This window comes from Carcharhinus amblyrhynchos, chromosome 4 (assembly GCF_965287045.1).
Source record: "Carcharhinus amblyrhynchos chromosome 4, sCarAmb.v2.hapA, whole genome shotgun sequence".
NCBI lineage: Eukaryota > Metazoa > Chordata > Chondrichthyes > Carcharhiniformes > Carcharhinidae > Carcharhinus > Carcharhinus amblyrhynchos.
The window spans coordinates 102,362,545-102,375,808 of NC_137327.1; the positions used below are offsets into that span (position 1 = coordinate 102,362,545).

Here is a 13,264-nt window from a genome sequence, read left to right on the forward strand (position 1 = left end):
TGAGAACAGAGAAACGGTTAACATTTCACGTCCATATGATTCCTCTTCAGAGCAGGACAGCACAGTTGGTAGCAATACTGCCTCAGTTTCAGGAATCCGGATTCAATTCCAGTCTCAGGTCACTGTGGAGTTTGCACGATCTTCCCGTGTCTATATGGGTTTCCTCTGGGTGTTCGTTTCCTCCCAGTCTGAAAGATGTGCAGGTTAGGTTGATTTGACTTTGCTAAATTGACACTTAGGACCCTATTTTACCATTTTGATCCTAGGTGCTGGGTGGACTTGAAACTGGGAGTGTTTCAGATCTGACTTTTAAACCTGTTCTGAGGGGCCCCAATATGTATTGTGCCTGCAAAAGTATCAGCAATTCTGAATTGTGCTGCACAATCCCGGGGGTAGGGCTTAATGCACCCAAAACGCTGCAGCTCCGATCCGAGCTTCCAACTGCACATGCGCAGAAAAAGATATAGAATGTGACTCCCCTGCCATTTTGCTTCTGGGCCGAATAATGCCTCCCCCTCTGCTACCCAGACCGATCGCAGCCCACCTCACCACCACCCCCCCACCCCACCCCCATCGATTTCAGGCAGAGTGGCAGCGGACACCCCCCCCCCTTCCCACTGATCTCAGCCAGAGTGGCAGTGGACCCTTCTCCTTCCCCATCCCCATCAATTTCAGGCACAGTGGCTGCGGATGAACCCCCTTCCCACACTCCCAACTGATCTCAAGCGGAAAGCCACCGGATGCTCAGCACTTAGCTCCTCAGTAACTGAAGCGCCCAAATCAGACTTTTGAGGAGTAGCTTTGTTTTGTGCCGAATCTGGATAGGTGAATGCAGTGGTAAAGGGGGAAGTGCTGGTTAAGTTGGGCGTGCAGCCAATTAAGTCAATTTAAATGCATTCTAATGAATTTAAATGGCCATTATGTCCTTTTCAGGCGCAGTCCTGATCACAGCCATTTTCAGCCCTTGGTAAAGGGGAACTGGTGCAGAGGTGGGCACACACAGATTGCATTACTCGCCTTACAACTGACTTTACCAAGTTTTTATACCCGAAAATGGGTGCAACGTGATGGTGAAATTGGGTCCTTAATGTCAGGGGGATTAGCAGAGTAACTATGTGGGATTAACAGGGATAGTGCTTGGGTGGGATTGTTGTTGGTGCAGGCTTGATGGGCCGAATAGCCGCCTCCTGCACTGTAGGGATTCTATTATTATATAATCCTATTACTATGGTCCTAGTTTTGATATGTATGACCTAGGCAATATAGCCCAGGAATCCACTTAATAGAAGAATGTTGCGAATAAACACATCTTTCTTCCTCTCTTAACTAACTGCACGTAACATTTCCCGTTTGTGTTAAATGCACCTAGGTGTGTAATAGGACATGTTTCTCTATTGAAAATAATTTTGGACTTTCCCAGTGTAACAAAACTCATCTGCTGTCTATAGTCAATTTCTTGGCTCCTGCGTGCTACACAGTTTGGTGTCATCAGCAATTGTAATTACAGTGCTGTCAATGCCTATCTCAATCATTAATGAATATTCTGAACAGAAGGGAACCTAACATTGAAACCTGAGGCTCCTATTTTTAAGCATTCCCATTGAGAAGCCACTACTTCATTCAAAACTTGGCTTTGTTTATGGCCTGTTAGTTTGTTACCTGTCTTTCCATTTCAACCCCACAACACAAACTTAATTTCCCACTGCAGCACCTTCAAAGACTTAAATTCAAATAGATACATTTCATTAGCACTCCTTGATTCAACAGTATAGACAGCTATTTTAAAAAGTTGGATCAAATTCATCAAACAAGTCTGCTTTCTAGATTTTTTTGGGTATCCCTTAGATGTCTACCTGTTTATTTATAGTACCTCTTACTGTATTTTCCCTTATCTGTCCATTGTGGAGATTAGACTGGTCTATGGTTCTTCAGATTTGACTTGAATCCCCTTTTTGAATAAGGAGACCATATTTGCTTTTCTCCAATCCTCTGGTATTATTCAAAACCACAGCGAACCAGGGTTTCACACCAGACTGTCAGAAATTTGTTCAACATGCTTGGATAAATTAAGCCAGTCTTTAATGCTTTCTTCATCGTTTGGGGCATTTTAATTTAGCTACCACCTTGACTATACTTTCTCATACCCTGCATCCTGTAGGGACTCTATTCCATTTTCCAAGTTTCTCCATCTTCTTCACATTGGTTCAGATCATGTGATCTTTCAAACTAATGCTTCATTGTGTCTTCCATTTCCTCCAGGGAGGATTGCCCCCCACTCCCTGCCACAGTATGGTTGACAGAACCTCTGTATTCAATAGACCCGCAACCTCCAGTATAATGCCACCATCACCTTCCCCTTCCCATTCAGCTTTCACAAAATACTGTTCCCTTTGTGATACCTTGGCCCTCTCCTCAGCATCCCATACTTGCAATGCCTGTTTTCATTTTTTTTTGCCAACTTTTCATGCAAGCATAGGAGCTTCAATACGACTCCTTTTACCTTCTCTTATTGTCTAAGGCCCCAAACGCTATTCCAAGAAATAAGATGTTCAGGTTAGGCGGATTTGCCACGTTAAAAATGCGGGGTTATGGGGAAAGGACAGGGTAAAATGCTGTTTTGGAGAATCAGTGCAGACCGAATGGCCTTTTTCTGCGCTAGAGATTCTATTTTTTTGATGGAAAACTTGTACTTTTAACTTAGAATGTTGTATTTGTTGTCCACAATGTGGTCTCCATATTGAGGAGACCAAATGCAGACTGTGAGACCACTTTGCGGAACACCTCTGTTTAGTCTATACGCATCATCTTGAGCTTCCAGTTACCTGTCGTTTTAGTTCCCTACTTTACTCCCACTGACCTTTGTCTTATGTCTGCTGCAGTGTTCCAATGAAGCTCAAAGCAATATTGAGGAACAGCATCTCTTCCTTCTATAAGGCATTTTACAGCTTTCCTGACAAAACATCAAGTTCAACAAATTTATATTGTGCTCACTTGCTCATTTTGTTTCCTTTTTCTTTGGGTCAGTTTTTTTTGTCCTCTGGTTTCTCTCTCCATGACTTTGATTTTGGAAAGCAGCTATTCAGGTTCCTACCGTCAACACATCTGGACAAATCTTGTTGTCCTATTATTTAGGCTTTGCAACATGATTTTCTACTGCACGTTCTCAATCCCCACCATGACTTCCCCCAAACCAGCTGTCCCAAAAAAATGTTTTGCATCTGTTCTGTGATATCCTTTAACCTGTCACCAGAGAGGGAATATATTTTAAGAGATTCACATTGGTAATGCATAATCAGCTATCTATCCCCTGACTATTAAACAGCCACTGCATTTTGACACTTTATACCTGCTTTTTTAATTCCCCCCAAAACCCTCGCCCTCATCGTTCAATACTGAACCAGTTTGTAAATGCCATATTCCTGGAGGATTCCCACCCTGCTAAATGACTACCCATTTACTATCCCCACTGAAAGCTCTATGGCTTTGAGATGAGCACTGTCTGCAACATGCAGGCTAGGAAGGTCTCGGCCTCCTATATGACCTGCAGTGACTCTACCCAATCGCCAAGCTTAGAAAAATGGAACTCAAGCAGCCAGTGGCACTTCCTGCACACATGGTTATCCAGGACACACAATTTCCTGGTTTTCCCACATAGTCACAGGAGGTTCTCAGCTATATCATCATTCCCTTAAAAGTCAAGCTAATATGATGTATGCTTTTGCATTCCTTAAGCCTAAATGTTATTTACACAGGCAAGATTTTTACTTTGTAGAATTTCAATCCCTTTAATGTTGATGTTCTCTACTTAGTAATTAGCTAAGCATAAGGGGATAAATTAACTATCTATATTTACAGTTGTCTCTGTTTACTTAGATTCTCCATCTTCCTTTGCACCTCATTCCTGCTCTCACCAAATTTGTATTTAAATACTCGCTCTCATTCAGAATTCATTTTCTTAGCTCTTTGAGGCCAGTGTCATGTATCTAAACTTAGAGCTTAGTTCCTGTCACAACTTTTCCCCAAAATGTTCCATTCACTGTTTCAATGCAATGTATTTATCTGTTTTAGTTGTGCTAAGTGGAATTCGACTTCATTCATCTTTTGGGTGAACAGTGAAAAACATCCAGAATTTGGAAGGTGGTTACATATCCATATTTTTTCCAAGCATCCCACAGGATCCCTCAACTTTGGCAAAAGTGCTTAATATATGAAACAATAGGATTGTCCATCTGTGGTTGTAGTATAATAATGTTATTTTGAAGGAATACTGTATTGTATCACTTTATTACTTTGTTGTCTCTGTACTTGACTGTTCTAGTGCTCATTTGATTAATCTCCCAATTTCCAGTCTCCCTTATTCGCACTCCAAATCTTTGCTGCTTGTATCCTATCCCATATCAAGTCATGCTTAACCATCACTCCTGTGCTCACTAAGCTATACTGGCCCCTTATCCCAAAATGCCTCATTTAAAATTCTAATCCTGTTTCAATGCCTTCTTGGTTTCATCCCAACTTGACTCGGTTAGCACCTCCAGTTCTACAATCCCCTGCTCAGAAGTACCGTTCCATTGACTCTTGTCTCTTGTATGTTCCAGCCTCTTTGTTCCTCCATAAATTGTCTACATTCAGTTGCCGAGGCTGCATCTCAAGCCTTTCTTGCTTCCTTTAAAATCCTCCTTAAAACTCCTTCGATTAATCTTTTAGTTTCTCATCACTCCTCTTCCTATCTTTTATTTCTTTGATTGTACCTCAATGAAGAGACTTGAGCGATAGATAAGTGCAAGCTATTGTATAACTTACCTTCAAGCATGTCCTTTCTTCTAGATTGAAATTCACTTTAAACATGCAAAACTCTTCCCCTTAGTATTTATCTAAGTCAGACTTCTTGGAGATAAACAAATTGGTAAAACTTACTTCTTGTAACAGTCAACCTTACTTGTTGCCAGCTGAATCAAAGAGCATAAGAATAGCAGTAGGAGTAAGCCATCCAGCCTCTCACCTGCTCTGCCATTCAATAGGACCAGAGTCAATCTAATTATGGCCTTAACTCCACTTTCCTGTCTGTCACCATAACCCTTGACACACTTAAGAATCAAAAATCTGACAGCCTTGAATATATACAATGACCCAGCCTCAGCTGCTCACTGTATGAGCAGCTGAGGTTGGGTCATTGTATATATTCAAGAGAATTCCAAACATTAATGACCCTCAAAGAAACTCCTAATCTCTGCCTTAAATGAGAGACCTCTTTAAACTGTTCTTAGTTCTAGATTCCCCTATGAGAAGAAACACCCCTATCAAGCCCCCTTGCGATCTTATATGTTACAAAGGTCCGTTGACTTCGGGTTGGATTTTCTGACATTGGGGCGAGTGCAGCTGGACAATCCTGTCCTTTCTTTCGTTAGGTAGACAGTCCTCCATTCATGCTAATATATTACCACAACATCCTACATTATATAGTAACCTTTCCTTTTGCATCTGATCAAATACTTTCTGGAAATCGGGTGCACTACATCTACTGGTTCCCCATTTATTTATTTAGCTGATTGCATTCTCAAGTTTGTCCAAAGTTATTTTCCAGTGGTTGGCACTTCTACTTCACAGTGCCAAGTGCCCAGATTCGATTCCCAGCTTGGGTCACTGTGTGGGTTTGCACGTTCTCCCCGTGTCAGCGTGAGTTTCCTCCGGGTGCTCCGGTTTTCTCCCATGGTTCAAAGAATGTACTGGTTAGGTGCATTGGCCATGCTAAATTCTCTCTTGGTATACATTAGCAGGCACCAGAGTGTGGCGCATAGGGGATTTTTCACAGAAACTTCACTGTGGTGTTAGTGTAAGCCTCCTTGTGAAACTAATAAATAAACTTAAAACTTAGACTGTTCACAAGACTATGCTGACTCTGCCTAATGGTAGCAGGACATTTAGAAAATCATAACACTATGTATCTAACAATGGACTCTGGCATTTTGTTTTACCAATGGCACATTAAGCTAACTGACTTAAAATCTTCCTGCTTTCTGTCTCCCTCCTTTCTGAACAAAGGTGCTACATTTGCAATTTTCAAATCCACCTTTCCAGAATCTAGGAATTTTGGAAGATAAAAGCCATTGTGTCCACTATCTTTGCATCAGGCCTAGGGAACTTGTCATCCTCATGTTCCATTTGTTTTCCCATTCCTTTCTCTCTAGGGATAGTAAAAGTTCGTCCTTTTGCCTCTTGCTTTTTTCTTTCACTTGGCATCTTTTTTGTGTCCTCTGAACAAAGAAGGGTGGGTAATTTGGAGCCATATATAACGGGTTAGGGCAATGTTCCTTTTGAACATCAATGACCTGCATGATTTTTTTTAGTAACTTGAAAGGTTAGATACATAGTTTAATAAATTATGAGCAGGAAATATGAACCAGATTGTATAACTGCAAAATCAGATGTCTTATAATGTTATGCCCTAATTCTCAATGTTGCTGAACACAATAACTTTTATCAATTTGTTGGGTGCAAAGCTCCTGGCATAATCATATATTCTATAAACTACTGAGCATTACAGCTTATCAGCTAATCTGACACCATGAATGAAAAACGAGTAATGGAAATATCTCTCCTAATAAATTTTGTCTTAAGCTTGTCAGGCATATGTATTTGTGAAGAGTTGTGCAGTGCAGCTGTCCTTGATGTGTCAATTAAATGCTTCTTTCTGACATGCACTAACCTCTCTACTGCCTGTAAGAATCTTAAATGGAATGAATTTTGGGCAGTCATAATCGGTTCATGGTAGGGGTGAACCAACAATAGAAAATTTGCCATGGTGTGACAGAATTTGATATTAAATTGGTAATCTTGTGCAGAAAAGTCAAAAGGGTGACATCTATTTAGTGGAAAAATTCTTAATGGAATAATTCCAGGGTTGCAAAGTTTAGGAAGTGCTATTCTGCATCTGACTGCCACATCAGGCCTGAGATTGTTCTATGCTAGTGTTGTAATTATTCCTAATAAACTATAGTGTTCATAACCTATAACCATTGTACCACTTCCCTCTGAGTTTGAGCATTCCAAATGCTGTCTTTCTGTATGGTAACACTGTGCAATATGCAGTAGTGATGAGGGAGATGTTTTTGTGGGACACGTATTTGGGAACTCCAGATCTGCTAGACACCTGAAGATTGGCATTAGCAGCTCTATAGTGTACTGGCTTATCAAACCGATGAACTTTACCTGTGCTGTTCAGGTGGCATGAGCCACCTTCTGAAAGTGTGCCACTTGTAGCCCTGCCAGCATCCTAGCACATTGCTGGGAGACAGTTCATTTTAATTTAGTTTATTTATTTGTCACAAGTAAGGCTTACATTAACACTGCAATGAAGTTACTGTGAAATTCTCCTAATTGCCACACTCCAGCACATAACCAGCATGTCTTTCAGAATGTGGGAGGAAACCGGAGCACCCAGAGGAAGCCCAACAGACCTGGAGAATGTACAAACTCCAGACAGACAGTGACCCAAGCTGGTCTCCGGTGCTGTGAGGCAGCAGTGCTAACCACTGTGCCACAGTGCGCTTAGAAAAATAGAATCCATAAAGTGCAGAAGGAGGCCATTTGGCCTCTCGAGCACTGACAACAATCCCATTCAGGCCTTTCCCCCTTAACCCCACGTATTTACACTGCTAGTCTCCCTGGCATGAAGGGCCAATTTAGCATTGCCATTCCTCCTAACCTGCACATCTTTGGAGTGTGGGAGGAAACAGGAGCACCAGAGGAAAGCCACATAGACATGGGGAGAACGTGCAAACTCCACTCAGTCACCCAAGGTGAGAATTGAACTCGGGTCCAGGCGCTGTGAGGCAGCAGTGTTAATTACTGTGCCATCCAGTTGCGTATCTAATCATTACAGCGACTTGGGTTCTTTGGATAAGTCTTGTATTTGATTCTATTTCAGCTACCCAGACTAGCCAGATGTTAATGGAGTTGCAGCTGTTTTCTACTTTTGAATAGTATTCATGTGCTCTGATGACAAACCCCCATGTGCTGTTAATAGTACCAGGGATACGAGGGAAGTCAGCCACTGTTACAAGAGAGGTCCTCTCTTGCTGACTGATGAAGCCAGTGGAGATGATGATGGATCCTTCAGCCCTGGTGAACAAGATGTCAGTGATCTATTTAATGCAGCAGTGTGCTATGAGAGCTGTTGGATTATGAGAACTACTGGAAAAACAAATTCCCTTGGTCCGGCACAAGATTACAAATGTTTACAATGACCCACCCAGAGTGTCCTGATACAGCACTCCAGATATATCCAAGGAAGTGATCTTGATGTAGACACCCTTGGGGTTGGGTATAACTTTTGAGCTGCTTCCTTTACCTGCTTCTTCCTAATAGACTCAGCTGCTGCTCATGCTGGCTTTTGAGGCAGATGGTCTTTGTGTGCTAAGTCTTCCTTTATCCCCCCAAAAATAGTAACTTAATAGTACCTAAGATTAGCAGAAGGAGTTTTCTATAGGTAAGTAAAGCTAACAGAAAGTTCAAGAAAGACTTGGTTTCCAAGCTGGAGACCTCTTGACAATTCATACCACACAGACCCTTTGCAATGATTTGCGACAACCTTCTCAACTGAAGTTAAATTCATACAGGTAGAGGGGACATTGCGCACATTTGAAGACACACTTACTGAGATTGGAAGAATTGAGTGGAGTCAGGAGATATGTAGTTAAAATATGTCACCCTGAAAGTTCTGAGTGAAGATTGGCTTTGGATTCTTCCTTCACCAACCGGTTATCAGGAATGTAACCTTGGTGAATGTCCCTTTAAACACTGTTTCAGTGGCTCTGAGAGACCTATTCATTTCACATTCACATTCTTGCATTATTCAATCATTCCATTGACATAGATAACCAAGAAGTCTCAGTTAAACAGTTACTTTGTTTTATTTTCACGGTCTCCTAACAATTACAAATTCTTACGGTAAGAACTTGTAATATTATAGCACCAATCCCTACATATTTTCATACCAGGATAAAAAATAGCCATCAGCACTGCATAGTTTAAAACACAATTACAAAGAATATATAGCACAGAAATGTTGTATTTTGTTTAAAAAACATTTAATTTGAATTTCCTCAGTATATTCTTCATCTGGTGAGAGGCATTGAGGTTAAAATTATACTTCAACACAAGTAGATGCTTATTAGATCTGTCCTTCAAAGGAGTTGTACGTTGGTGTAAATTGTAGAAATGTGTTAAACACAGGCAGTGCAATATTTGTACTTGCCACAGGGTGGAGGGAACTGGTTAAAAAAGATCATATACTCCTCCACGTGTTGGAAGGTCTCATTAAAACATTAGAATATGATATTGGAAAATATCAGTGTGTGGTATTGCCTTAAGACAACCATCGGTTATTGTCATAAGAACTCAGAATTAGTTGAGTATTTAGAACAGATGTAAATTGAATTTTTTCCTGCATTTGGGGAGAGTTTCAATTGATCCAAACATTCATGTTATGGAAGTCAATTTGAGAAGCTGCCTAGCTGAGGTATTGGATAGATATATTTGGATGAGCAATCAATATGAACAGCATTTTTCTCAGTGAGTGAGCACAGTTTTCCATTTTTATGGCATTTTATGCTCACCCTTTTGTCCCTGAAATTTGAGAAACTTCACCGAGTTTCAAATGCTAAACTTGTAGTGGCCACAAATAATGTGGGATGTTTTTGTTCTGTTTCGCTTGGGACTTTAATTTATTGTTCCTGACTCTCCAACTTGTTATTTAAGGGCATTTACCATTTATATAGATGATCTGGAGGAGGGAACCGAGTGTATGGTGTCGAAATTTGCTGATGACACCAAGATTGGTGGAATGGCAAATTGCGCGGAGGGTGTGGAGAGTCTGCAGAAGGATCTAGATAGGCTGGGCGAATGGGCCAGGAACTGGCAAATGGAATTTAATGTTGGCAAGTGCGAGGTAGTCCACTTTGGTAGGAATAATGGTAGGAAGGACTATTTCTTACTGGCGAAAAACTGCAGCAGGCGACGGTGCAGAGGGACCTCGGGGTCCTTGTGCATGAGTCGCAAAAACCCAGCCTGCAGGTGCAGCAGGTGGTCAGGAAGGCTAATGGGATGCTGGCCTTCGTAGCGAGGGGGATTGAATATAAAAGTAGGGAGGTCTTGCTGCAACTGTATAGGGCATTGGTGAGGCCGCAGCTGGAGTACTGTGTGCAGTTTTGGTTGCCGTACTTACGCAAGGATATTTTGGCCTTGGAGGGAGTGCAGAGGAGGTTTACTAGGCTGATACCGGAGTTGAGGGGGTTGAGCTATGAGGAGAGGCTGAATAAACTAGGCTTGTACTCGTTAGAGTTTAGAAGAATGAGGGGAGATCTCATTGAGATGTATAAGGTGATGAATGAGATGGATAGGATAGAGGTGGAGAGACTCCTCCCGCTCAGAAAGGACAGTAGGACTAGGGGGCACAGCCTCAAGATAAAGGGGGGGCGGTTTAGAATGGAGTTGAGGAGGAACTTCTTCACTCAAAGGGTGGTGAATCTCTGGAATTCTCTGCCCGTTGAAGTGGTGGAGGCTGCCTCGCTAAATATTTTTAAGACGCGGGTTGATGGGTTTTTGATACGTGAGGGGATTAAGGGTTATGGGGAGAGGGCGGAACTGAGCCACGACAGATCAGCCATGATCTTATTGAATGGTGGGGCAGGCTCGAAGGGCTAGATGGCCTACTCCTGCTCCTATTTCTTATGTTCTTATAAAATTAGTTGAAATTCCTTCTCTTGTAGGTTTGTAATTTCATCTGTAGGAGATGCTTGCACCAAAAGATGTGTGACAAACATGGAAAAGCTAAGGAGAAGATGAGTGCCACAATAACAACCAACTGTCAATGCTGCTTCCAATGGCACTAAAATAAAGTAAGTAGCAGTACAATTGGACTAACATTTTGTTATGTCTTCTTCCATCTCACTGGGATCATTGAAAAGGCCGTTGTCTATCTTGCTTGTGCTAGCTTTTGCCAAAAGCTAGCTAATTCATTTCCATGCCACAATCTTTTCCCTATAATCCTGTAAGTTATCCCTCTTCAAGTACATGTCTGTTTCTTATGGAATCTGCTTCTACTAACTTTTCATTTAGTCTGGCTTTCTAGGGCTCAACTACCCTAGTTGTGGAAAAAGAATTCTCATCTCACCTCCAGTTCTTTTGCCAAACATTTTAAAGTGATGACCTTGGTTGCCAACCCAGTTGCTTCTTGTTCTATCAGAACCTTTCATAATTAAGGAATATTTTTATTAGATCTTCCATTAACTTTTAATCTCAAAAGGCGCACAATCACACTCTCTGACAGAACACCCTCAACCTTGCTAAGCCTTCTTACATCCTCTGCAGTGCCTCAGTATCTTTTTCAAAATGTGGTACCATAATTATGCCCACTGTACTTCATCTGAGACCTGGTTTTATTCATGGTTAGTGCCACTTTCCTTAATGCCTTATCAACTCACCTGCCACCTGCAACGTTTTTTTTTTAATATGCAGCCCTTGGCTTCTCTTCTTCTACCTCTCTCAAATGGGCACCATTTATGTTGCCTCTCCATGTTGTTCCTTCCAAAGTGCATCACTTTAACTTTTCTGCATTAAATTGCATCTGTGTCTGCTCATTTCATCAATTTAAGTGCATTTGAAGTCAGCTACTACCCAATTTGCCAAATATTCTGTCACCTTCAAACTTTGAAATTGTACTTTCCACAGCCTTTTGTGTCACATGTTTTAAAGGACTTTAAGGGACTGTATCTTAAACTGCTGTCAATCATTACATACCTCGACAGGATGTGATGCATTTGTCCCAAACTTGCGGTCAGTCAGCAAGCAACAGGTCAGATGTACCATATTTAATCCCCCAGTGAATATGATCTATGTATAGACTTATCTTCAGCTAAAATGCTTCATTAATGTCTCACTGATACTAATGTATGATTGGTATGTTTATATTGAATAGAAGAAGAGTGTGGCACTCTAAAAAGTTCAAAACTTTCAGAGAAACAACAAAAGCTTTGGTCCTATCACCTGCATGGTGGCACAGTGATTAACACTGCTGCCTCACAGTGCCAGGGACCTACGTTTGATTCCTGGCTTGGGTCACTGTCTGTGTGAAGTTGACACGTTCTCCCTGTATCTGCATGGGTTTCCTCTGGGTGTTCCGGTTTCCTCCCACAGTCTGAAAGATGTGCTGGATAGGTGCATTGGCCATGTTAGCTTTTCCCTCAGTATACCCGAACAGGCATTGGAGAGTGGCAACTAGGGAATTTTCACAGTAACTTCATTGCAGTGTGAATCTAAACCTACTTGTGACACTATTAAATAAAACTTAAACTTTTTTTTACTGTTTTCCATTTTTTTTAAATCCTCTTTTTTTCTGTTTTCTAATCTCTTGTGTTTGACCATTCTGTCTGCAGTTACCAGTATTAACCCTCTTGGCATTTTTTGAACAGTATTGTAATATTTGCAACCTTCCAGTCCTTTGACTCCAGACATTTATACAACAAAGATTGAAAGTTTGTGCCAGAACTTGTACTGTCTCCACCCTTAGTTGTCCCAGCAACTGGACAACATTCCAATTGGACCTGGCGACTGTTAACTTTGAATGATGCCAAACTATTTAGCATCTCCTTACTTTTTCTCTTCATCTGACTAATACCTTTAATCCCTCCTTCTTCTGTTACATTAACTTCACCTTCCTGTTTTGTGAAAACAATTGCAGCCATACCCGTGTAGTACAAAAAGGTTTCCTTGATGCCTTGGATCACCCTCATCATTCTTTTTAACTATCAGTTTATTTTTTATATATTTATGCACGTTCTCCCCTTGTCTGCATGGGTTTCCTCCGGGTGCTCCGATTTCCTCCCACATTCTGAAACACATGCTGGTTAGGTGCAATCGCTGGAACAGGCACCGGACTATAGCAGTTGGGGAAATTTCATAGTAACGTCATTGCAGTGTTAATGTAAGCCTTACTTATACAAATAAACTTTAAAATGTGACTCTGAACCCACAGCAATGTGGTTCACTCTTACATACCTTCTGAAATCGCTGAGGAAGTCCCATGAATGAACAAAGAAAAAATAACTTATTTGGTTTATAACTGAGCTTTCTCTAACTTGAAAGTCTGCCATTGGTCATTTACTGCTTTGCTAATCAATCATTTCTTTCAGTCTACCAGATACTTATTGTTGTTTCCCTTCCTGCATCTAGTGATGCACCAGGCGGACTTTCATCTGTGCCTATAGTG

At 41.3% G+C, this 13,264-nt stretch overlaps 1 long non-coding RNA gene across 1 annotated transcript in view; it reads right to left on the reverse strand.

Moving 5' to 3' along the window:
• The window catches only part of LOC145342277 (uncharacterized), a 30,687-nt gene extending 17,611 nt beyond the window's left edge, over positions 1 to 13,076 (reverse strand). Inside the window, exon 1 of the long non-coding RNA XR_013886528.1 lies at positions 13,054 to 13,076. This is a non-coding gene — a long non-coding RNA (uncharacterized LOC145342277). The remainder of the gene's footprint in view (positions 1 to 13,053) is intronic.
• Positions 13,077 to 13,264: the final 188 nt, after the last annotated feature.